Source organism: Chinchilla lanigera, unplaced genomic scaffold, assembly GCF_000276665.1.
Source record: "Chinchilla lanigera isolate Chin_1 unplaced genomic scaffold, ChiLan1.0 scaffold00002, whole genome shotgun sequence".
Taxonomy (NCBI): Eukaryota; Metazoa; Chordata; class Mammalia; order Rodentia; family Chinchillidae; genus Chinchilla; species Chinchilla lanigera.
In genome coordinates this window covers 27371855-27399634 of record NW_004955403.1, presented here as the reverse complement: position 1 = coordinate 27399634, position 27780 = coordinate 27371855, and the positions used below count along the sequence as shown (strand labels likewise).

The window sequence follows — 27780 nt, the reverse complement described above, 5'->3', positions numbered from 1 at the left end:
GCTCAGGGACATTAGCAATACTAAAAATATACTCCTATCCTCAAGGGCTAGATCTGGAGATAACTAACCATATGTGTACAAATTTATTATCAAATTAAATCAAAAGTACCCAGTATCTTTCAAAAATACCCAAGAGTATTTCATGGACACATTAAGTAGCACAGAACTCTTGAAAGTGACATCGATCTATCCCTGTCAGTTCACCCATTCATTAATTTATCCTGCAAATATCTGTTTGGTCATATTTGTGAAGACGTAGACACTGTAGGCACAATAATGAACAAAATGTTTATGGTTTTTCACACAGTCTATATATTAATAAATTAGAAAACATGAATAATAATTGTCAAATAATATTATGTACTTAAAAGTACCATAGAATAATTCAGGATATCTGACATAGTTTGAGAGTAGTGCAGAAAGATAATTTTTTTATTTTAAAAACAATAAAAACTAAAGAACATAAACAAAAACAAAACAATAAAAATGATACAGGGTTTCAAAACAAAATGATAAGAAATAACAGTGGTTGGTTTATTATCCTATTATTATCTGCTGCAATCTTGCATTTTTAAGTCTGGTAATGTGAGCAACTTTGTTGAAGAAAGATAAATTTCAAATGGTAGCATAATGTCTAAACTTAGCACAGGTTGAGTATCCCTTTATCCAAAGTGCTTGCAGTTAGTAGTGTTTTGGATTTCAGGTTTTCTTGAATTTTGGAAAAATTCATGTACAGAATGAGAAACACCCTGGTGATGGGACCTAAGTCTAAACCAAAATTCACTGATGCATATACAATCCATACACATAATCTGAACTTAATTTTTGTATGTTATGCTTTTAATATGCCTGTAGTTTGACTTTGACCTATCATATGAGGTGAATGTGAACGTTTCCATTGGTGATATCATGTCTCATAGATTTTCACACTTTGGATGAGCATTTTTACATATTGATGGAAAGATTTCAGTATTTAGAAATGGAAAGAGACAGACGAGAGCAGATAATTAATTTTTTAAAAATCTTCCAGAGCAGGTGAAATCGGATGGAATCTGAGTATAGTAGACTTTCGCATAAAACATGGATACCACCCGTATGGCTGTAAGAAGAAGTGGGTGGGAGACAGTGGCACATGCAGCATACTTTTGATGCTTAGCAGTTTGATGAGTTCTCTTCAGCTGACTTCTATTGTCTTCAGTAGTCTTGTGATGAGCATATCTGCTGAGAATGATGAGAAAAGAAGATGAGTAATGTGAGCTTTGGGAGAATAAAAATGTTCTGCAATGAGCACATCATAAAAATATAATAGATTTTTTAAGGGACACTAAAGTGAGCATCCCTAAACTGAAACCCCAAGAGCTGCAGTCTGAAATATTTTGCATGCAGACCTGACATCAGAAGTAGAATATTGTATTTTTCAGCACAGAGAAGCAAACTTTAATGGGATCTCTTAAGCAGTAAGTGATCAGGACCCTGACTCCCATAACTTCAAATAGAAACCTTTCCTTGTTCCTTTTTACACCCTAGATAATTCACTTTTTGGTCTTCCAAATGTTCAATGTTCATATTCTTTTTTATTTTACCTTTTGTCAGTTGTGCCTTATTTTTCTTTAAGCTCGATCATTGTCTTTTGTTTCTGAAACTCCAAAGCAAAGTTTCCTTTATCTGGATTATTTCCCTGCCTTCCACTTTCCCCTAATAATTCACTTCAACTGACATTATAATGAAATCAGGATAATTAACGTTGACTAAGTCCTCATCACTGGCTATTACAAACAACAAATTATTATGCATAATGCATATTTATTTGATTTTTATAGTTGTACTCACCTGTCTGGAGGCAGATATGGGGAAAAGGTGTCTGTTCTCATGCAAGCTACAGGACTGGCCAGCCAGGGGTAAACGAAATATGAATGTTTAGATCTTTGGCAAAGAGCTTACCAAGTGGACTGTGGAATACACCCAGGAGTGAGAGGATGGAAATCAGAACACTGACTGATATGTAGGGTGAAAATAGAGATATTTGCAGACCAAAGTCTTGAAAAAAGTTGAAGTATGAATATGGTGAGAGTTACTGAATAATTAAACTATAAAGCCTCAGAAATTATGATCAGAAAATGAGATGTTTGATTTAGTGATTTTGTTGATAGAGCAATTTCAGTAAGGACAAGATTCTGGTTATATCTATCCAAGAGAGTAATAGAGTAGAGGAGAGTAATTATTGAATATGTATTTTAATTTACCCTTGAATTACAATATAATTGAGAACAAGAATTATATCACATAGTTTCTATTTGGCACATGGACTAGATTGAATAATAAATACAGACTGAAAGAATTTAACTTTAATTTTATAAGCATATTAATTCTTATGCCATTAGCATTTTAGTGTATATGCTCTTTAAGATTATTGAAAAGCTAGCACTCTTCTGAATATAAACATTTACTATTCTCTACATTAAAAAAATATACATATGTATATATAAGTCACTATGGTTTTTAACTCTTCAAACTGGAGAAATTTCATCAGCTTGGCATTGTACTTGGAACAATAACAATAATAACAAAATAATTAAAATTTTCCCAATTATACATTTATAGTAGATAAAAATAGAAGATGATTTGTGGTACAAAGAGTGCTTTCAATGAGGGCTTGATAATAATTCAATTAAGTGGTTGTGGTGTTGTTGAGAAATCATCATCCCTACTGCAATAATATGTTTAGCAAAAGAAGGACTTACATCATGAAACATCTACCAAAATTGCCACTGTTACTCTATTTTTTGAGAGAGACAAATGTCCTAACAAAGAGCCAACAAAAAAGTCTTTGTGATTCATTCTATAACTTCTAATTTGACACACACATGCACACATACTCTCTCTCTCTCTCTCCATATATATATATATATATATATATATATGTATGTAGCTATTGCCTATCTAACATAACTATGTAAATAAGCTTCTTCTTTTGATTTTCTGATAATGAAATCTCTTGATTCTAGTGATTTATTTACTATGCACATGCTCATTTATTTTTATACCCATTGTCACACCTACAAGTTAATTCCTCTGAGATAACCATTTTTGACCCAGATTTTTAGAAATTTGAATCAATATTATATTGAGATAAAAAATGAACATGAAAACTCGGCAGAGATACACGGAGGGTGAAAATAAAAACTGCCCTCCTGGTTGTTTGTAACTGTGTTTTCCTGGGGGCCGGTAAGACTCTAGTCCCTGTGTTTCATCAATTTAATTTCAGATATATATTTTTGGTACGGGAAACGGAACTCAGGACCTTACTCTTGCCGGGCAGGCACTTGTGCCACTGAGCAATATCTCTGGCCTAATTTCAGAGAAGTAAAGGACATTACAGACTTTTGTTGGTGTTTAAAATTAGGTTAATTGCTTGATTTAGCTATAATTGCCAACATGGATTTTCTAAATCTTATCACAAAGCACTAATATATTTTCACAATTTACATCGTTATTAATATGAATCACTTATATCTGTGAAGCCCCGGTGCCAATCATTTTCCTACCACAAAGTAAAACTCAAAAAGGGTTGTTGAAGACTTAAAAGAATGACTTAATCACTATATAACATTTTTATAAACTCTCCATCTCATAATAGTTAAAGTAAAGGGTCATGTATTTGGCAGAGCTGGAGATATCCAAGATAGATTTATAAAATAGTTTTAATGTATTCCATTGCATTCTATGGATATGGATCTACTACTTTATGAGAAAATACTGAAAGGCTTTTCTTTTCAATGTCAGGTAAAATAGTGTTTAGTCATAAAGCAATGAACCTCTCACAGATCTGTTCAAGGTAAATAAAAATAATCATTCTCATAGCACTTCACATTATACCTTTCAAAGTTTATGCGAAATTTTTAATATGCCTCTCTCTATGAAACAAGTATGAAACCAGAGGTACAGGATGAATAATCCGTGCAATATCTTATAGCTACATCAAAACAGCTGTGCTTGGTATTACGCCAGTCAGAATGTGTATGCATACAGACACATGATGCACATGTACGATTTGCCCTCTGCTCAATTATTTTAGTTCAGATACTTTGCTTCATTCTTTGTATAACACAGCACAACAATGGAAGATGATCATCAAGAACATAGGGGCAAATGAAAAGGAAAATATTTCTGCGGTCATAGGAAAGCACCATTTGCCTACACTGCTTACGGTAGCCTTAAATATCCTGTGGGCTGCCGAGTGTCCTTTTCAGCACCAGCAGAATATGCAGCTCAGTCAGCATCACTTCAAGAAACAGAAAGGGGATGGCAGCTCTTCACCAGACCCTGCAGGGGACTCTGCATAATCATGTAAGGGGCGATCCCTTTTTAAGCAAAACAAAACCGATTATTAAATACACAAAAGATCTTTCTTAAAGAGCTTTCTTTCAAAGATATACCTGAAAGGGAACAATGTTTAAAACCTAAGCCAATGTTTAAAACCTCCTGGAACTGATATTTACAGCAAAATAAACATTATCATCTTCATGCGGCAACACTAGTAGCGAAAACTCTAGCAAGAGCTGTATGACAGAAAAGGTTTTAAGCAAAGACATTTTCATATTTTTTTGATATGATGACAGGCTAAGCCTTTTGACATCTTAATATTCTGATCATTTTTCTTATCTGGAATATCATTATGACTGGGTAGGCAAGGGGTTATGAACTGTGCATATTAGAAAGTCATTTCTTCCACCAGGCACAGAAATACTTGTCCCCATCTTACTTTTTAAGTGTGCACCTATGAACGTTCAGTAAAAATGCAACTTGCTCATCAAATTGAAATTAACAATGGCACAGTAATGTATTTTTAAGCAGGTAAACCTTTTTAAATATTTGCCTGCCTTTATTCAGCCATAGTTGTCCATTCCAGTTTGTTGAGAATTAAGGTGTGCTGTAAATGTACATTATCTGAGCAATGACTATCACCAAAGAAGAAAAGAAATCAGCTCAAGGGAACCTGAGAAAGAGGAGCATAGTTAAGGCATTTCTTCTTTCTGTAGGAATGGTAACTATTCCTGAGTATTTTCTAAATTTTGAAATCATTTACAAAGTTATTCTCAAATTGACTTTGTAAATATTTGACACTTTTCATTTTTGATTTTTTTGGCCCTTATTTTTTAAATTGTTTTGCACTTTTAAATTCCTAGCCAACAACTATTCATACTATAGTACATGACACAATTAATATATTCTATATATATTGTGAAGAATTATATAGATATACATGCAGAGTAATGTTCTAGAAATGCTTTGTTCTTGAATATGTGTTGACCTAGAAATGAATTTTTAAGAAACTTGGATGAATTCATTCTCTTTTAGTGTCTTAGAAAATAACTAAATATATATATACATGTATGTATGAGTCATTTTGAGTTATTTTATACTAAATTGCTCTTAAAGTTATAAACTACTTAACAATAGATGAATCCGCACCAAGAGATGACACCATTGAAGTACTGTTGCCTTCTTTTTTCCTTTTTATGATTCATGGACTTATCAAACAATGTCTGGAGGGTTAGTGCCATTAATGTACCTTTACTAAACAACACTAAAATCAATGCATAAGTACAAATAAGTCATTAATGCAATTATGCTTCAATCTCAAAATTTTGTGATTAAGTTCATGAACCAAAAAATAACTAAATGCCTTGTCATTAATATCCCTGCCTAATGAAGTGAGTCTAAAGGACTATTTTACTTTTAATTCTCTCATTTATTTAATCTACAGACCCAAATACACATGCTCACAAGCATTTCTAGTTAATGTGTTCCTCACTGGCACCTTGGTTTCCAAGTCTGTATCCTATTTGGTATAGGATGACAGGTGTTGATTTTTAATATTAGAGCTGGGCAGGGCATGGACCACTACCAGTGTCAAAATCTCACTGTTGGGAAGTCAAAGAGAATGAATGATGGATAACAGACAACACCAGCTGGAATTCCTGACTGGTGATTTCTGAGAACAGTCTGAATGAGGCAGGGAGGATAGCATGTACCTTGACCTTCCACGTAAGAAGAAACACACTTTAGTTTTCTCTCTGAGAAGCATCTTTAACCTTTCCATATTGCCCCCAAAATGATCTTTCTAAAATCATTTGATGTGATGTTACATGACATGAAGTGAACATATAATCTTTGTCACAGGGTGATTCTGTATGCTCTGATCCTAACAGAATCGAGTCTTCCTTTATAAGATGTGAATGCGTTAGCCCTATTTACCCCCTCAGCTCCAGTCCTAACACTGGATTTATCTCACATCATACTATAATGATAATAAGGCACATTTTCATACTCTCTCTGAGCCTGAGCATCTGCAGTTTTGTCTTTTGACAAAACTATTGTTCGTCAGCTTGCTCAGTCAGAAAGATTTAGCGCAGGGGTAGGCTCCTAAGACTAGGCTCGAGGTTTCCTGCACAGCTCTGTGTGGAGCTGTGCAGACTCCAGCTTTTCAGTGTCTGCAATTTATCAAACTAGCTTTTCACAGTATTTGTCTCCTCCATTAGAAAATGAAGTCCTGGATACCAAGACCAACTTGTTCAACTTTTTATTCCAGAAGGCTTGGTTCACATATAGGATAGACTGATATCTAGTTGCTAGGATAGTTAGTGAAGGTTTTGGTGGTTTATCTACTCCTCCTTCTCAAATATCATTTCCACATATCTACATCCCCTTCATGCTCCTTACTATGGTCTTCTCTCTGGAATTCTTTAATGACATTGAATTGTTTCTGTAGCATCACATATATTATTTCATTTGAGTCTCTTAATATTTCTGTGTGATGAAATGGGTCATAACTACAGAGGAGAGAACTGGAAAAGAGAAAGGATATGATTTGTTTGCTTCAGGCTCCAGTTAACACAGAGCTACAGGCAGATTTTAAGGCTACCTCTTCACTCTCTCCAACCTCTCTTCCTTTTGTTGACCTCTTATCACTCTGTCTATCTCCTCTCTCTGCTTCATGCCACAAAGGCCTTGAAATGGTTTATAGGTGCCTAGGACCCTGTTATGTATCCCTTAAAGGATGGAGAAGGTCACAGTGCAGACATTTACCCACCTCCTTTCCTCCACCAGGCCAGCTCACCCCCTTCCAAAGTGCCAAGTATTACACTCTGCGGCAGTTGCAGTTTGGAAACTACGCCTACCTAGAAACATTTTGAAATGCCAAGTTGTTTTAAACTTGTATGATTAATTCAAATAATAACCTTTCACTAATACCATCAGCTCTTGATTGTTCGCAAGCCATTATGAAAGGTGTGAGCTCCCTGCTTGTCATCCCTTCCCCCAGCCCTCCTCTAGGCTTCTGTGGCTGCTCTGCAGGAGGGAGGGCCTTGGAAAACAAAGAGCTGAGACTTAAAATCAATCCATTGTTCCACATGTTATCAGCGCTGAAAAAGGCTTTGCAGAGGAAAGTGTTGCAACTATAGTTTAAAATATGGTTTGGGAATTACCGTGGAATTTATCTATAGTCTCCTCAGTGCTGATTCTTGCACTCAATCAAGGGATGAATACAACTGTAATGCTGAAAGAAAAGAAAGAAAGAAAGAAAGAAAGAAAGAAAGAAAGAAAGAAAGAAAGAAAGGAAGAAAGAAAGGAAGAAAGAAAGAAAGAAAGAAAGAAAGAAAGAAAGAAAGAAAGAAAGAAAGAAAGAAAGAAAGAAAGAAAAAGAAGGAAGAAAGAAAGGAAGGAAGAAAGGAAGGAGAGAGAGAGAAAGAGAAAGGGGTCAATAGTCACTCACAGGTCTTTAATCGCTTTAACATTTGATCTGTATTTAGTTCTAAGCAATCTGTAGATACTTCTTTTTTCATTCATTTTAAATCTTATTTCCTAAAGAAGGCATAGTACTGTTATCCTGGAACTCTTAGTCTCTGAAAACTCTTTACCAATTTAAGTCTAGAATTTCTTGCATTATGGATCCCTTGACCAGAAGAATACAATGAAATATTAAAAGAAAAATAAAGTCCTCCGATTTTAGCCAGGCTCCTACTTTCACTGTAAAATAGAGAAGCCCAGGGTCAGGGCACAATGGGTCAGCTCATCCTTTCCTCGCCAATGCTGATTCCCACTCAGTGAACAGCACCAACTGCTAACGGGACCGTGAGAGCCAAGGTGTCCATGCACTTCGGCATTTGTGCTTTGCAGAATCAGCTGCACTTTCGTACTCTGACCGATATGTTAAACTTAAGCAACATCATATGATTCACAAGTATCTCTTGCTTCTCATCAACATCTTTGAAAATACTACACTTCCTTGGGAAAATAGTGCATATTTATTCAGATCTATTATATAAAGTGAATTGTACAGGTGCAATTTGGGCAATTGTAGCTCTTTTCTGCTTGACTCATCATGCTCACTAGGAGAGAGCCATTCCTTTTGCACTGTTTCTTCCATACCCAGGCTTTCATACATTATCTTGGAATTGTAAACAGGTTCTAAGCCTCCCTACTTGTCCAACTCATCAGGTGTTAGAGCAAATGTTAATGTTAGTATCCTTGTTCTGTTGGAGAAATGATGATTTCCCAGAATGTTAGCAGGTTGAAAGTGCTTAGACATGCAGAACCAAATATTTTTTGCAAGGATAGCTCTCTCTTTAAATCTTATCCCTAGCACTTTTATTTCCTACCTCTCTTTGGTGGTAATTTCTGGAAGAAATATAAATCATAAAATGAATTAATCTGTCACATTGCTGGTTTTAAAACAAAAATAAAGACCTAATGGAAACAGAAATGATATGAAAGTTTCTGTTTCACCTTAGGAAGGAATCTTTGCCCACGCACTGATGGGTATAACAATAATGAGGCATTTTACCCCTTTTACACAGCTCCTTCAATTAGTTCACTGGGTAAAATACAAGTGTAGCTTCCATATTTTCTTACTAGATATTTTGCAAGTTAGTAAGGAGGATTCTTAAATTAATTTAGATTTTATTTTGAATTATTCTCAATTTCAGTGGCAAAACTCTCTTAGTGTAAGCTAATCATAGCTATATTAGGAACTTTTCCTCTATGTCATACCAATTTCCTCTTTTTCAAGATAAATGGAGGTAAGGTGCTGTCCTTCTCCTGCCATTGTCATGTCTGGTACCATATCAAGTGCACTAAAAATTAAGAATGGATTTTTCCATGGTAAGGATCTTCCCCAGTGTCTTGAATACTGCTATACAAATGTCAAGAAATATAATTTATAAATAATTCTCAGAAATCATGGTGCATCAGAATGTCCAAACCTTCCTTTTGGTCCAGTCTCATAACAGTTTACCTAAAAGCTGACTGACTCAGGGAAGAATGAAATCCTCCCATCCCCTGAGGGTTGGTAGCAGGACAATGGAGACCACCATGTGAGCTCTCTCTCTTTCTGCCCTCCCCTGTCCAGTGCTTGGGATTCAGTCCAGAACCTTTAGCTGGTCTCCAGCCTCAGCCATTTATAATTTTTGTTTTTTATTTTTGAGACAAGAATACTCAAAATCGCTAAATTGCCCATGCTGCTTCTTGCCTCAGTTTCCCAAAATGCTGGGATTACAGGCATTCACCACCACAGCCAGTTTAGGCTTTTAGAATTTGCTGAAAAAAAATCTGAAACTCTATTTTCAAAAGGCCTACTCTAATATATCAGACATATTTTATTACTAAATACATTCATTTTTCACGTATTTCTTAAAATTTTAATGTCTACATAAATGGAAGCTAAGAGAATTTCCTTTGTGTTTGAGCAGCCATAAGAATAGTCAACATGTATTTTCAAATATACTGTATTGCCGGCTCCTACTTCCTTTCTTAAAATGGGGCAAATGGATACTAGAAGATGGGCCAAGAATGTCATTGGTCCATAGAGAACCAATCAGAGGGCTTCGATTAGAAATCATCAGTCAGCACACCAAGGTACAGGCAGGCTAGAAACGTCATAAAATCATATTTACTTCCCATCTCAACTTTTAGCAAGATGATGAAAAGCAGAAGTTGAGAAAATTCTGACTGTGATCTTTCTTGATGGAACCTCAGGGATGTACCTCCCTACATTCATTTCTGAAGATGAACACAGCAAAACCATTAGTGACAACGGGCTTAGGAGGAAAAAACAAAACCCACAGTCGAGCACTCACTTCTAAATACAGTCTATAGCTGAGACTTATTTATGTGAATTTCCAAAGAATGAACAAAATGCATTTCTTTAATGTTTCCCTACTGTTCCTGAAAATAAATGACTCTGCCAAGATTTGCAATGGTGCTATCCATACCCCGGTGATGGGTGCTTTGTTGAACTGCTCGCTCGCTGGCATAATTTCCAGAAGTTAGGCTTCTAAGCATAAAACATTCTATGTTTGTCCTGAATATTTTGTAGTGTGAGACAAGCCGGGTACAATTTATGCGGTAGTGTGTCCTACAGCAACTGAGATGTCATGTTGCACACTGCTGAAGGTAAATCTACAGTAATTTATTGTAGACCCTTACAGTGGGCTACTTTTACCTTTAATGTTGTTAAATTGTTCCATTGCCTCTGAGGGATTATTTGCATATATTTAACAGAATGCAGACCTGGCCACATTTGTTTCTAATGTCTAATTAGATGTGAAGGAACCTTGACTTTAATATTATGCTTTAAATTTAACTCCGGTGAACTGTGACTGAAAATGATATTACAGTCTATTAGGTATGATCTGGAAAAATAAGCATGTAATTTGTAGTATTATTATTACAACCCTTTTTACTGCATATGTTTCAAACATTATTATAAAATGAATGTCACTACCATTACAATTTTGACATTTTAAATGAAACTAGATGAGGAATCATAAAATTTAAATATAAGAATATTCCATACTATTAAAGTTAAGGCCTATTCATTTTCCTATAAACTGGAAGTCTGTGTTTAATCTGTTTAGCTAGTTAACTAATCGGTTTTTGTTAATGCTGTGGCAGATAATTTTGCATGGTATATGAAGCATTTCTTATTTAGTGAAGATTAACCATTAAAATTTAATTGGCATTCACAATTTAATAGCCATCTCCTGCACAGTAGACTTGCACTTGTGATTTGTAAGTGTTAAAGAAAATGCGCAAACATCATATTTTGAAGGTCCCTAAAACTGTATAAGGTTGCAGTTATACCAGAAATAATGCTATCATTTTCAAGTTCATCTTCAACTTTCACAGTAAAGTTCTCAAATAAATTTCTAGAAATGTCTTTAGGTGAGGAACAGGGGGAACGGTGGACTTGAAGTGACTGGCCAAGTGTCTGTGGTGACTCAGTCATTTTTAGGAATAGCATTCTTCCTGAATTATGGAGTTAGCATAATCCTTAATACCACTGAGCTCAGAAAAACCCAAGGACCTGAGGGAGGGAATGAGGTGAGAAGATGTCAAATTTTATTAATAAGCTATTCAAAAGATGTTCTTGATCCAATAGGATATATTGGGAATGCCATAGACACCAAAAAACCCCATCTCATTCTGACAACGAATGGTGGTTGATATTTCATTTCAAATAGTTGACAATATGAAACTGCAAGAACAAAGACACATGTTCACTGACTCTCTCATCACTGTGTGCTCTTTGCTGAAACAGAAAATAGTTTTCAAATGCTAGAAGATTATTTTCGTCACCATTTATGCTATTCAAAGTAAAAAAGTGATCTAATTAACATATTTTAAATAAAATCAACATAATTAATATATTCTCCATTATTTTTGTTAGAACTAGCTAAAGAACAAAACAGTAGATCCAGTCTTGATTTGGTGCACTTGCTGTGTAAATACATGCATCAAGGTCAATTTTAAATTATTAATATATGACCAGTAGTAGCAGAGTGAGCAACTTATATTAAGTAACTGTTACACAGTTTGTACATCATACAGGCAAAGGAGAACTCCTGTAATAGTAAAATAAATTAGTACTCTCGAGAAGTGATGAGCATTGAGTAATTACCTGTGTTTTAATATATCTTAATTGTAAGCATATATAACTTGTTTTTAAATGATTGATGCATTTAGCAGCTCAGAAAATCTCTGATGATTTAAAAATCTATCCTCACAAACTGAAATGAGTCACCTAGTACTTCTGATATGGGGAGAACATCTTTTGAGAAGCAAACATAGATACAGGAAGCTATGATAATAGAAAGAAAAATAATGATAATTTGAAATAGGGTTTAAATAATGGAGATGGTAAGGAATAGTGGGGCCGGGGACCAGCCTTGGAAATTGTACCAAAGACTTGGGCTGGAGGTTGTCCTTAATATATTAACCTTTTGCATTTGTTTGAATTAAGAGCATTTTGATTTTCTTTTCAGTTTCTTGTCTACATCTTTAACTATGTTTCTACCACTTCTAAACGATGAAAATAAATATGGAACAGATGACCTTATTGAAGAACATAAATCTTACAACACATCATTAAAAACTAGAAGTCCAATTAAAGCAACACCCAGTAATTTGTAGAAATGGAGATATATGCTCTTTTCTCAAACCTCTTCAAAATCCAGATGTTCCCTATTTTGCTGTCCTTCAAGTACATGGTGACGTTAGCAGATTAATAGCCACATATATGTTAAAGGAATGTATGCATAATTGATTCTTTCGAATGGTAAAGCACTATTTTCAGTTTGGCGAAGATACACCTCTGTCTGAATAATGGAAATGTTAACAAAGAAAATATTTTCTTAAGGACTATGATTTATCTTTACATGGTCAGAACCTTATTTTCAACTACAACATAATTGTATGGATGTGTCATTGCTTTCAGGAGAGGCTGATTGTGTGTGACTTATCAACAGCATAAGCTATCATGCAAATGTAGAAAAAGTTTACAAAATCTACATTATTTTAAGGAAGTTAATTTAGTCACAAGTCTATTCTGCAGCTTGCATTCTAGTATGGTGTTAGTAATGTAGTCCATGTCTTTTCAGTAATTAAGGGAATTATGAGCATCTGCTGATGTTCTGTGACCATACCCCACTCTTTGGGTGGGTATTAGAAAATTTCAATAAGTGACGATTACATTAGCCTATAAATTACAATTCAGGTTAGAAACATTATTACTAATTGTTTTTATTATTGCTTTTGAGATGAGTCAGCTTATTTTTCTCCCACTGGTGATTAAGTTTAGAATTGATTCTCCCTGTTTGGTAAACTTAAAAAAAAAAATTAAGATTGAAATTGACTCCCTGGTTTGACTAAATAATGTTTTCACATTCTCCATTGAATGTCTGAAACTTATGAAAGTCACACACAGCAGATCAATGTCTTTTTCCTTTACATTCTGAATAAAAATGTGACTTTGAAGAGAGAAACTGATGGCTTCCTAGCGTAAATGTTATAGTTCCCAACTGGTGTGTTTTGCCACATCAAACACATCCTATTGTCACCTTGACAAGGTCAACTGGTATTAAATAACTTGTGCCCCTCCTTGGCTTCAATAAGGTAGAAAGAGCCCTGTGGTTCTGAGCCAGGAGACCCCAATTTCATTGTGGAACATGTGATCAGTAGGTTTCTTTCTCAATTTTCTCAGCAGTAAAATGAGGAAATGAACTTGACATCTAAGTTCTCTTAGATTTAAAAATGAATTTCCTTTATTATTGTTTTCATTTTTAGATCTATGTATGAAAAAGAGCAAGTTGCTGTATCTATATTGTAGCCTCAAAATGTTTTCCTTTAATGTGTGCATTAATTACTGGAACTAAGACTTACCTTCACTTCATGAAGTCCACTCCAACACCAAGGGTGTAATATGACGTAGGTGGAGACAACAACCACGTTATATTCTTGCGTTAACTGCTTTTTCCAGTTATGTGTTTGATAAACTTTAAAAACAAATGGAATGGGGGTTGGGGAAGAGGTGATGATAGTGGGCACTGTTTGTTTGTTTAGTTCTCTGGGATTAACTGAGGAGACTTATCGTCTTTGTGTAGAGTGCTGATTCATTGCTATGATAGGGGTTATCAGAACACATTTATCATCTCCATTTAATTCTCCCAAGTCCATCATTAAGTTTTATTAAAGGTCTGTCTGTTGAATGAACTGAAAAGAAAATAAGTTATTTTTTAAAACCTGCAAGAATACTGTTTACAGAGAGGATAAAATAGGAGAAAAGGAACCAGAGCTATAACAAGGGTAAATCAGAAGTCATGGCAAGTAGGATGAAGCAAATAGAAAAGTAAGATGTACTCTTACTTCTGCATTTTATATTCTTACTGTGCTCTTGCACTGCACTCTGAGCTCAGCTTCCCACTGAATTTGTCACTCCAGAGAGAGGTGGTGGAGCTTATACCTCTGGTCTTCAAGAATCGGAGAACAGACTCAACTGCAAACACTGCCAATCAGCGTGTGGATGAGAGCGAGAGCTGGTGTCTGGCCTCCCACATCTCTGGCTCACTTCTGCCCACCACCCCGCAGATCCATCTCCGCTTGCTTTTCTCATCATGTGTCACTTAGAAAATTGCAATTTCATTTCTGTGCTCTCCACTGATACTCCCTTCATTACAGCGACCCCTGAACTACTCCCCTCTGAAAACACTCCAAACACTATTAACACCAGGCAACCAGAGACTTACTTCATGCTCACACTTATAAGCCTTAGTAAAATGGCCCCAGGAACATTTATCCTGAATTATCCACAAAATCCTCCTATCCTGACATAACTCTGCTTTCCTAATTGCCTCCCCAGCACACACACACATGCACACACACACACACACACATGCACACACAGACATACACACAAACACACACACCCCTTACTGTGCCTTTCCCCCCCTTTTTTAGGACATTTCTCTCTCTGTATAACTTACTTCTTTCCTCTCCCCAATCCAATTGCCTTTTTAAAAATACTAAAACAATTTTGCTCCAGAAATGAAAAGAATTTGTAGATACATATGCATTTTTATCTTCCATGCATATGATATCTAATCATAAAATAAAATTCAATTTGGCTTTAATAAAATAGTTGTACACATTTAAAAAGTGAAGTACCTTCTTTAAAGCCATTCTATTGAACTTGTTGGCCATGTCGTAGGTTCATTTTGTGCACAGACCTGAAGCCTGGCTTTTTGCTGCTCTTTTTGTTCTCACAGCCTCTCCAGAGCAAGCAAATCAGGAAATCTACTTTGTTGCCCCCAGCTACCCACAAATTCCCTACCTGGGATTTGTATTAATTGCTTACAATTGGTTGCAGGAGGAGAGAGGCGAGTGAACCCAGACCTGACCACACACAGTTGTGTGGTACGATGTTCAAAGCTAGATTATCCTTCTCTGATCACTGCCGACTGCCTATGACCTCTCTGACTTCCTTCCTCACAAGGCCATTCTTTGTCCTTGCCGTGATCTCCGTTTCCCCCAGCTTCCCGATGCTCCCAGCCCATTGTCTCTGCTCATCTTTCCTTTGGCTCCATCACAGTTGGCAGCCTATGGGCAAGAATCACAGCAGTGCATTAAACCATACCCTAAATCTTCGTTGCATCTCTTCAACCAGTGTGCTTGCTTCTGTTTCGGGGGAGCCCCACTACTGATTTTATTTTCTTTCCAAGCAGCCCAAGGTTATCAAATAATTCAAGGAAACACCTACTTTAAACTCATGCTATGTGATGCCAGCTCGCCCATGTTATGTAATGCCTTGCTTGGCAATCCTTTTGTCTCTGAATACTGACTGAACATCAAAACTCTGAAAAATCCATTTGAAAAGTCACAAAAGCTAACATGTTGGCACGTGCAAGCCCATGGAGTGGGGGACAGAACTAAGGGAACCCCAGAAGCAGGCCGGTCTAGAAAGGAGTGACAAACCGGCCCCCAGAGCGGCCAGTCAGAGGGGAGTCCAGAGCAGTCTGGTTGGCAGGGGTGGGCTGCTATTTGCACATGCTCTAGTGTCTGTGCCTAGAGTTGACAAAGATAAATTCCACTGTGGTTGAACAAATAGGCTTTCTTCATCCCCAGCCAATAAATACCCCATATTCTGAATAGGCTTCAATTGACTTCTTGGTACAATTTGAGTTGATGGTCTGCACAGCTGTGTGGAAATGAGGGCTTGGGTTACATCACAGACAACCTCTCTGACTATAATTGCCCCATTACAGGAGTGATCAACTGAGACGTCATTGCCAAAAGTCCCTCGCTGTGAGCTCCCGGGGACCGGATACAGACTGTTTATGATGGAAGGCCAATTGCTCAGGGATTTACTGCCCTTAGTGGTTCCATGGAAGGCAACGAGCCTTGCTTTCAAGGCACAACGAAGAAACCATCTGTTTGCTCAGACCTGTGCTTGAGTGCAAGCCTCACAGTCCCTGAGGGCTTTGTTGATGTTGTTGTTATTGTTATTCTTCATTACTTATTGATCATCTGAAACACATAATGTGCTGAGAGATGATAATGTTCATAGGAAATATAGTTCATGTGTACGAAAAATGCTCAGTTGAATACACTATTCGCAGTGTTTGGAAGAACAGTGCTTCTCACCTGGTAACTAACTGGCCGAGTTGACTGTTTAGGAGGCAGTAGATTTTTCCACTTGTTTTAGGTAGGAATGTGTGCTTTAAAAAATTATGGAAATCTCTATAACTATTGGACGTTTTAACCAACTCATTAAAGTGTGATTCGTCCACCAAACTTACCTGATCTAGGTGAGTGTAGATTGGCTATGTGGTCCTTAATCCTGTCTTTTGATTGTTTTGCTCTCCATCTTTCCCTACCCTTCCTTTACTTCTCTTTCCCTTTTCTTCCTTTTCCTTCCCTTCATTTATCCAGGAAATATTTATGAGCATGTATTATGTGTCAGACATCATAGAATCAAAAATTAATGAACTACGGTCATTACCTCAAAAGCTTTCTTTTAAAAAAGAAGGGAAAGCAATTTACCATATCACCTTCTCATCTTGGCAGAAATCTACAGGAATACCCTTAAGATTAATAACCTCATAATTAGTACTGTGGTTAAGACCCTTAATAGCACAATTATAACACCATTTATTATTTATTATATTGATGACATTAAAGGAATATTTTTAAAAAACTGTTTATAATACACTTTATGATACTTTAAGTCTAAATTTAAGAACATAAAATACTCAATATTTATCTTAGTATTATGTATTTTCTTGTCAAATGTTACACCTTTTCTTATATTTTTGTCTGATCTAACCTTTTTGTAGCAATATCTTTGCAGAAATTTCTTACAACTTTTCCAAGACTCAAGGTTGTGTAAATGTTTATAAATTAATCATCCACTAAAATAGAATTAAAAAAAAATAGAATTAAACACATTTTAGAGTATTGAGCTCCTATGGAATAAAATGGATGCTATATTATAAAAATATTTTAAAATATTATAAAAATAATAATATCTTTTAAAATTTAACTGTATCAAAGATTTTTTAATTCTGCATCTGTAGTACCAGAAAATTTTAGTAATTAGGTCAATGTATTAAAGTTTGCTTTTTGTAACTTTTGTAAAGATCAGTGTTTTAATAAAGCTTCAATATTTTCTTTTGATTTTTAGAAAAAAAGGATTCATCATTGTACACATGCGCATATGTACAGTTTTTTAGTTGACTATTTTCTTCTCAGTCATAATAATAGCTCTTTACCAAGGAACTTATTTATCTCCACAGAGATAAATCCAAATGGTTACAATAGATAGAATTCACAAAACCTAAGTATTATTCAAGGACTAGGCTGAATCACAGAATTCACAGAATCTGCTTTGAATTAAGAGAATTACGGTCTGAAGATCATCTTGAATAAGCACATGTGACAGGCCAAAATATCTTTGAAAATTCCCCACATTATTGTGGGATTTTCTTCTTTGACATTTTAATAACTTAAAATTATAGTTCAGCAACATTATGTAAACATTATATAAACAAAATACCCATTAATTAATTGTTCTACAAAATGTGAGCTCCACAGAGAAACTTGGAAAATTTTAGAAATTCCCTGCATGTTTTGATCTGAGGACCATGAACAGTAGCTGATATTTGCAAGAATTTCTTGAGCCAATTTCTTGAGCCAATTTCTTGTAATTCCAAGGCTTCGGGTCACAAACTAGTTATCTAAAGTGCACAGGATACCCCATTGTTCGATTTTTCTTTCATTTTTGGTCAATAGATATTTATTAACTTAGTACTAAGTGCAACTCCTAATACAGTGTGTCGGATACAAAGGAATAAATAATTGTTCTGAAATTGCATTCCTTTTATTCAGAGTTTAATGGAAGTGTGAACATTTAGGGCCTCTCTAAACTACACAGTGTTTTATGAGGTCCAGTTGGAGGAATTTGGGCTCAGTTCTAGGCTTAGAAAATCCGGAATGCAACCAGAGGATTTTAGGCACTCTCATGCCAGAAATAATCTCCCCAGTCACATCTGGCATCTTTGAGTATATTTATACAAAGTGTGATTGAAAAATACAGTGTAAGTCTAATTTTTAAAAAAAATCACAGCGAAAGATATATTGCCGTTAATCCTCCTCAGAACACTGACTCTTACTTTTAACACGTTCCGTCACTCTTGCCATTCCTAAAGCAGTTTTGAGAGTCCTCTCCTATGTGTGTAGTGGTGCTGTCTTGACTGCTTCAATGTGCTGCATCCATTCATAATGTTTACCTTGTGCGGTCATTTTGACTTTGGGGAAGAGCCAGAAGTCTCAAGGTGCCAGACTCGGTGAATAAGGTGGATGAGAAAGTGCTCTGATGTTTTTATGAGCCTGACTTTCTACTGCCTGGCACTCGGCAGCAGCATCCACCATGTATTTTCTCCCATCTGTTAAAGGCATTCACACGCGAGAACTTTGAAACATCTTCAGAAAGTGGCAGGAGTGTTTCAGGCAAGGAGAGCACCTTGAGGGGGACCATGGCAATGAATCTTGAAGCGTAATAATTTTTTCAATTTAAATATATATTTTTATCTGCATGTGTATGTCACAATAAGGCAGATATGATTAATTCTGCTCTGGAAGGAGAAATTTCAGGAAGCACACAGAACCAGGAGGCTAACTTCCAGCATGGCTTCTAGTGATCTTCACCTTCTGTAAATCTCATTCATTCTCTCTCTCTCTCTCTCTCTCTCCTCCTCTCTCTCTCAATTTCCCTTGGGGAAAGTGAGCTGCCACCTCCCAAGGTGACCCTGTGGAGGACCATGTGGCAAAGGATGTAGACCTGCTAAGAGCCATGTTAGATGCGAGTGACCTTGGAGGCAGATGTCCCCTTTGCCACTGTCTTCAGTCCTGGCCTATAGTTTGATGGTAATCTCAGGAGGCAGAAGCACTCAGCTAACTCATGCCTGAATTCCTGGACCACACACAATATGAGAAAATAAACATGTCTTGTTTTAAGTTACCAAATTTTGGAATATTAATGTTTCTTTGTCTTTCATGTGTTCAGTAGTCCAGAATTCTTAGTCCAGAAATGATATCTTTCCTGGGAAACTTTTTCTCTAAAATATGACTTAGGGACACAGACATATACCCTGTTATAAGACAGCCCTGCTTTAGGTTCTGGGAATCCTTTCCATTCAGCCACTGGATGGAGAGACATCACAAACTAACGCAGTCAGTGGTGGGCATGGCATGGAAGGGGCAGGCTAGGTTTGAATATACTGCACATCATTCCTTTCCATATTGTACTGGCCAGAACTCAATAACATGGCAGCAGTTAATTGGAAGGGGACTGGGAAATGTAATCTAGCTGTGTGCTCAGAAAGAAAAAAGGAAATGGTTTAGTAAACAACGTGTCAGTCTCTGCCACATGGGGCATCAAGCGATTAGGTAAGGACAGAGTAGGGTGAGAAAGAAATGGAAATATTCCAGGCAGAGAGAACAGCTCCCTGGAAACTTTGAAGTACTTGGCATAAGAAGCACTGGAAAAAGCCTGCAAGACACTACCAGGAGACAATATAGACCCTCGTTTTCTCTATAAAATGAGTAAAGGAGCAAATCTGAAAAACAACAGGAATCTCATTATGAATGAGTAAAATACATATCTTTTAGAGACACAATTATGCCAATTACTAACAGCTTGCAGGATTTAGAAAGAGCAATGCTGATTACTCAGGTCAAGTTTGAGCAAAATATCTTAAACAAAAGAATATTACCACAGGAAGGCAACTCAAGCAGGTTTCATATATACCATTTGATTGTATTTAAACAAAGAAAAATTTCCTTAAAATAACCTGATACACACCAAAGGAGAAGGCCAAATACCAAACAGCTCACTTCTGATAATAAAAAGTACACAAATGAAGAATCTGACTGCCAATATATTGCCAGTCTGTACTTCTAAAATGTATTTTATTGGCCAAGTTTAAGCCCGTGATTTCTGTTTTCTTCGTATTTGTGCTAAGGAATATTAGTGTGTCATCTAATAGAAGAAAAATCAGATGTGAGTCCTTATAAGAGACTAGAGAGGTTTAGGTGAAATCACTGACAATTTGCATCTTCTATGATACTTCCTTTCTGCAGTCAAGGAGTCCCTTATTTCCTTAGTTTTGCTGCTTAGAAAAGAAACTAAATCCAGAGCACCCATAAGTTTAATTAAAGAAATCATTTTATTCCCACAGTTTATTCTTATTTGTAGAACCATAGGGTTTAAAGATCACAAAATGGAAGATAAAAGTATCTATATTAGACCATATGTAACATGAAAGCATATTTCAAATAAATGCAGTGAGTCCCCGAATTACAAATGAGTTCTGACCCAGGAGAATGTTTCTAAGTAGGATTTCTTCATAAGTCCGACAAAATGAATCTCATACACCTTTGACACAAATATACAATGTGCTCTAAAGGATAATTTAAATGAATATTTTCAATAGACTAAAAATCTCTTTCATACTAATGATTACCAGTGATGATTTTTATTATTGTTTGAAAAGCTGGGCTTTAGTTCTAAGAACTAAGTCAGTCCTTTAATGAAATCTGTTTTATATAAAATAAGATTGGGGGAAAAGGCTAGTAAGTCTTATTTGAATCTAAAAGATGAATAGTTGCTTCTCAATAAGTATGAATTCTGCTGTTTTCATTTTTCATCTGGGTATCAAAACTGTGGAAGACAATACTAGATGAAATGGGGTTCGGTTCCCTTTACTTTCAAGAGTATTTTTATCACTGAAGCAAAAGAGCATCATTAATTTTGGAATAATTTAGTTAAAGAAAACTGTTGGAATGTCACCATAACAATACTGCCAGTATGACAAAGTGTGATGTGACAAAAGGACACCTGGCACTGTGCTCTGCCTGGAATCTCCGATTATTAGTCACAAAGCTTGGGACAAATTATGTTTCTCTAAATTGGCATTTTGTATCCTATATGCTACCTATATGACTTTGGAAAGTTTCCCTCCCCCTGTATAGCCTCGAGTAGGGTAGCAACTACCCAACTATAAAGGGTGGGCCAGCACAAGTCTTATCTACATAACACTGCTAGTGGGACCAAAGGGAATTAAGCCCTTTGTAACTTACAAAGCATGATCCAAATGTAAGGTACTATTATATAAATCAAGACTTGCAAATTGATCTTGTAAAGGACAGGATACTAAATATCTTAAGTTCTACTAGCTCCTCCGTCTCCACTGCAGCAATAGCAGTGCTACCTCATCCATGGTCTCGCTTTCTGCAATTTAAGTTATTAAAGATCAAACTATGGCCAAAAATGTTAAGTGGAAAATTCTGAAACAAAGCTTCAAATTTCTTACTGTGCTAAGTAACATAATGACATCTCTTTCCATCCTGTTCCATTCCCCCAGAAACATGAATCATCTGTTTCTCCAGTGTATCCATGTCATATATAGTACCCATACCGTAGTAACCATCTGAGTTATCAAACTGACTATTTCAAGTATCACAGTACTTATATACAAGTCATCCTTATTTTACTTAATCATGACCCTCAGAAAGTAGTGATACTGGCAATAAGGATACGACAAACAGCATCCATATAGTGTTTCCTTTACATGTAAATATTAAAGTGCTTGCCTTAATAAAGGAAAACAATATGCTAAGGTTGTTAAGTTTTATGGGTAAGAATGAACCTTTTACCCATGAAATTGTGATAAAGGTAAAGGAAATTCATGTTAATTTTGCTATCACATCTCAAACTACAGAAGTTGGCCGATAAGGGCGTGATAAGTGCTTAGGGAAGGTGGAAAGGCTTTTGGTTTTAGAGTATAGTACTATCCACATTTAAGGCATCCACCTCTGAAACAGGTCTGCCTGGGACACAGAGAACTGTAGGACCCAGCGCTGTTGTAATTCAGAGGCAGCTGCAGACAACTCGCAACCCAATGTAAAAATGAACTTTCATTTGTTCACACTGATACTTGAAATTCACATCATTATAACATATCACAAAATAGTATTTTCCCCAAATATTTAAAGATGTAAACATCATTTTACAGGCATATAAAAAATATACAGTAGGCTAGATTTGTCTTGCAGGCTCTTATTTTCAGAATTCTAATTTAGTCACTTTTCTAATTACCTGGACAATCTCCAGTCTTGCTGTAGAGAATGTGGACCTCAGAACTAATTATAAAGGCAGAGACTTGAACCTCTGCTTTTTCATTTTTTTTTTTTTTTTTGGTGGTACTGGGGATTGAATTTAGGGCCTTCTGCATGCTAGGCAAGCATTCTACCATAGAGCTACATCCTCCAACCCCCAGCACCCAATTCAGTGTGTGTGTGCATATATATGTTTTTTTTCCAGTATTTGAACTCAGGACCTTGTGCTTGTTAGGCAGAGCTGTTCAGACTGCTAGAATCAGAATGTGCATTTTTAGCTTGATAACTTAGGTGCTTCTAGTGCTTATTTATCTTCGAAATATCCTCACGTAGAGCACAGTTAATCACCAGAAAAAGTAAGTAACAGGCTTTCTAAGTAGAGTAATATGTATCACAAAAGTACATATTAAAGTCTGTGTAATTACTGATTCTAGAGCCCTACCTCAGGCTTTTTCTCACTACTAAATTTTACAGACACAAACACACTGTATGCACTACGTGTATATACACATAAGCACATATAAATGTATGGTCTGATGGTAAGGTTCATCAGTCCACGGTGAGCTGCAAGTGAGCCCATTAGTATAAGTGGGGTCCACATGACAGTGGCAAAAAATATCTAAAAGCCTGAAATGATGAAAATATAAAATCAAATCAAAGTTTAAGAGCTCAGTCAGTCTGAACTCACTTTGTGTCAAGTCAGACAGTTACATGTGCCCTCACTAGATCCCTAGGGCATCATCATATTACTGAAAAATGCAGGAGCTGACATTCATACTGATGACCCCGAAATAGTGATTAAAGGTTAAATGATGCACTGTGTTCTCTGTTTAAAAAAATTGGGACATAACATATGCTTGTGCTTCAAGAAGACTCCCTTTACAAGTGGTTTAAATAAAAAGAATGGTGTACTTAAACAAGCTTACCTTCCATTGTTTGAAAAACATTCTTATTTATAATGCCATTCTCCACTGATGCTAGATAACTATGGCTTTGTCTTCCTAATTTTGAATGTATTAAATTTCTTTTATCCTACTTGAGTATAGATACCTCACAGCTTTGATTTCACACACTCAATTAAATTTAAGAAAAGCCAAGATTATCTTTGCTTTATTTTTGTTTTCACATTTAACTTCCTACTAAGATGAAAAAGTTGTTCAAGGAAGGTATTTTGAAGAACAAGAAAAAAATTATTTCTCTCTCTCCATCTCTCATAAAAATTCATTTCTTATATATTAAAAATATTATGTTATCCCATGACCCTCTTTTCCAGTCTGAAATCAACCATAACATAAAAAAACTAGTAAGATATATAGATAGCAGAATTGAGATAAGAAATAAAATAGACTGTGATAAGTAGCATACCAAGCTAAGTCTTTTTGATCATGGAAGGATTAGGAAGATTATTTCATTCTTCATTTAGAATGGTAGGAACTAAGGTGGCTGAAATGAAGACTGATTAGGAATCTACCTTTAATCATGGCGTATAGAAGTTTGTTTTGTAGTTCTTTCTGTCTCTGTTGGATAATCAGTAAGATGGGACAGGGTTAGAAAAGATAGAACATATAGCAAAACACCTGTAAAAAGAAAAGAGGAGACTGCCTGTTATGGGACCAACTCTGGTTTCTTCCATGAAATTCTAATTGAGAACTCAGGGCATGGCAGCCTGCAAAGGATTCTCTCTCGTGCTACGGTCAGGCCTGTCACTGAGATGATATCCAGTTCCTAGGCAATTCTCCCCTGTATGCTATATTTAAAATTAAATGGCAAAATGATCTGCATTAATGAGGGCCCAGAGCACTGTCAGTACACTGGGAGGAAAGTCATACTTATGGTAATTCGGTTTCAATAGGTTGGTCATGTAAAGAGAATGGCTGACAGCGGGTTATCAAAGCAATTTCCAAGTGGGCAACTGAAGATGGGCATTCTGACTGAATAGGGACAAAAGAAGCGCTTCAAGGACGCAGTGAGCATACGTTCTAATAGCGTGGAAAAGTCAGCATTAGTTCAGAAGCCAAACAGCGCAGAGCAGCCAACAGAGAACGAATGAACAAGGCCTGAGTACAGAAACGCACGGCACCGGGCAGGGAGGAGCCGGCAACAGGTGGTCAGATTGACAGCTACAATTGGAAGTCACCTATCCAAATACACACCCACCCACCCAAAGTGAGCTTCTCAGAACAAATTAGCCTTTCCTTTTTCTTTTCTTTCTTTTTTATTGAGACAGGATCAGGCTGGCCTTGAAGTCTCTACGTAGCCTGGGCTGGCCTAGAACTTGCAGCAATCCTCCTGTCTCAGCCTCTTGAGTACTGCGACTACAGGCATGTGTCACCATGCTTGGCCACAGATTAGCTTTTGTAGTAGCACTTATAAACAAAAAATTGAAACCCAGAACAAATTATTTAAGGGTGATTTTAATTAGATATCATGGTTCTTTTTTCCTTCAAGGTCTTTTTGTGAAGATATGTTATATGTGTCTGATGTTATGTCTATAATACTGGGCATTAGAAGTGGTATGAGGAAGAGCATAAATTAAAAGTTTTACCCTTATGGAGCTTACATTTGAATTCTTGAATAATTCAACAGAATTTCTTTTTTTCTCACTGTATGCTATTCTATCTATGCAAATATTTTCCATCATTCCCCAGCATTTTCTTTCAGAGACTTTTAATTATGGATTATAATCACATATTACCATTTATATTCCTTCGTAAGAATACAAATTCCCCACTTCTATGTTTCAAAAAGCCAAGCTGTAGCAGAATTGATGGGGTTTGTAGAAGAAAATATGTTTATTTTCTCACCTAGAGAAACTATCAACACCAATCCTCCCAGTGCCAAAAAGGCTGGTGCTGACACAACCGTTTTAGGGTTAGGGTGCTTCCAACAGGGATGAGGCACTGGCATCTCTCAAGGGAAAGCCCCCTTGGAGAGGTAACCTGGATATACTGTGACAGGCTTCTCAACTTAGGAAGATTTTGACCCCAAATCACCCTTTTATAAATTTTACACTGAAGAAAACTGGAAACTGAGACAATATCTTAAGGGCCCTTCACAGTATGAAATGAATAAAAATGCATCTCCTTATAAATATTTTAAGGGTTAAATGTGACTTAAGAGTATACACTGACTTATCATAAACATTAAAGAAATCTTTTTCATTCACTGTGTACACAGAACTTAGTGCATTTGTAAATAATCAGAAAATATGGATCAGAAAGAATATTTTCCAATGAAATCTTCCTAGCATGCATCCTGTTCATCCCAAAGATGCCTTCTGATGGGGTCTGAGAACTTTATGGGCCGTGATGGGTACAGCTGGATGTTGGCCCAGTTAAAACTGGTTTCAGAGAAAACAATTGTTTGGATGATTTTAATGTAGACTTCTTCCAACTACTTAGGAGACCTTTTTGCCACAAGGTTGGAAACATTCAGATGCTTGACTCATTTTATTTAAACTGTTTCACAGAGTACAAAGCCCAATAAACCCACCTTCATTTTTTTTTGCTTGATTTCTTTCTCTTTCTCTCTCTTGGAGGAGCCATTCCTCTAACACATAAAGAAGTTAATTTTGAAAGTGTGGTGCCGAAATGATATGAAAAGTCGTTTAATAGAAAAGCAATGGTTGTTCAGTCAAGTTGAAAGAAGCCTGTATTCTTGAATTTACATAAAGGCCTGTGCATGGTGCTATTTGTTAAAGTAAGTTGAATAGATAGTACTTAAATTACATACAACTGTGTGTTGTTTTGAACTGTTTATGTCAGTAAAGTAAATCTAATGACACAAAAGTAATAATACCTTAACTGTTTTTATAAGCAGTTTACAATATTTATCGTTTGTGGAGCACAGCTAGCGTTATCTGCAATTCAACAGTAATTTTCAATCACAGCTTCAAAACAGTTAACGTTAAAAGGAATCAATATGCACCACATTTTATTGCATACCCATGGGCAATAGCTTCCTGTTAATGATCACAACTGCCAACTTATATCTATCACGGTGATTTTTCTCTTCATAAATTAAATGGAGTGAATTGTGACATAAACTCTAAGATCATAATATGATATTTAAGTATCTCTCACTTATTTAATTTTTTTTCACTTTGGCTGTGTGATCCATTATTTGGAATTATAACACCACCATGTGCTCAGATTCTGCTATCAATATTACTAGAGAGAGGGATACCAAGAAGACTAAGACTCATTCTTTAACTTTATTCTTGTCACGTTACTCAGAAAAAAAAAAAACAAGACTAGCTTCTAAAATCAGTGTCTAGAAAGTTACCTGAAAAGATCAGCGTTATGCCAAATGTGTGTCACTATAGTAAAACATCTAGTTTGAAGTACTTCTTACAGTGTTTAAAATGACACATTATTGGCTAGTTGGAATTTATTGTCTATGAGAGGTGACATAACAGCCCAGTGAAGACCAGTGTGAAGTCTGTCTTGAACATTCCTCACTTGGTTTTTTTTTTTTTCCACAAATATGCATTAAATGTCACCATGTAGCCTTCATGTCAAACACTCTCCTGGTTGCTAACAAAAGAAAAAAAAGTGGCAAAAGAAAGAGAGGGAGAGCAAAAGACAAAGAAGGGGGCTAATAATTCACATCACAGACTTAGAAGTCAAGGAAGCCTGGATTGGAATCCAAATTCCTTCAAGGTTACATGAATTTGATAACTTCTTTAACTTTTCTATATGCTTTGGCTACCACAGGAGTAACATGAACCAATTTTTCTACCTATGTTATTGGTGAGAGAATGATATGAAATGATTTTATTGTGACACCAAAGCATGCTTTGAAAGTGCTCACAGTATACTGACAATGAAGGATGTTTATAGTTCAGTATAAATGCTACTTTCAATAAAATACGTTGTGGAAGATTTAAGAGCACAAAAAGGGCTTGTTAAACATAGCAGGATGGTAGGGCTTGTACTAGTCATTTCCTTCTCTTACTATTTACTCTCAGCTTGGATTTATTTCCTTCAGTCCCATGGTCTCAGTTAGCATTTTTATGCTGACACTTGTTAAATGTACATCTTACTAGATATGTCCATTGTAACTGGGACATAAACCCTATCTTCCAACAGGCCTCACCAGCAGTTCATCTGCAGGTCCTCAACCAAACTCATAGATCTTATCACAAAACTCTTCCTCCTCTTATAATTCCAGTGTTGAAAAATAGCACATCAGCCACTCAAAAGCAGATCCAGAAAAGAACTCTCTCTCCTATCTCATAAGCCACTAACCAAGCTCCATTAATTCTACCTT

General features: G+C 36.1%; 1 long non-coding RNA gene across 1 annotated transcript in view; it reads right to left on the bottom strand.

The window, feature by feature from the left end:
• Nucleotides 1-300: 300 nt before the first annotated feature.
• The window catches only part of LOC102013783, a 40662-nt gene continuing 13182 nt past the window's right edge, over nt 301-27780 (bottom strand). The window contains exon 4 of the long non-coding RNA XR_001234402.1: nt 301-1221. This is a non-coding gene — a long non-coding RNA (uncharacterized LOC102013783). The remainder of the gene's footprint in view (nt 1222-27780) is intronic.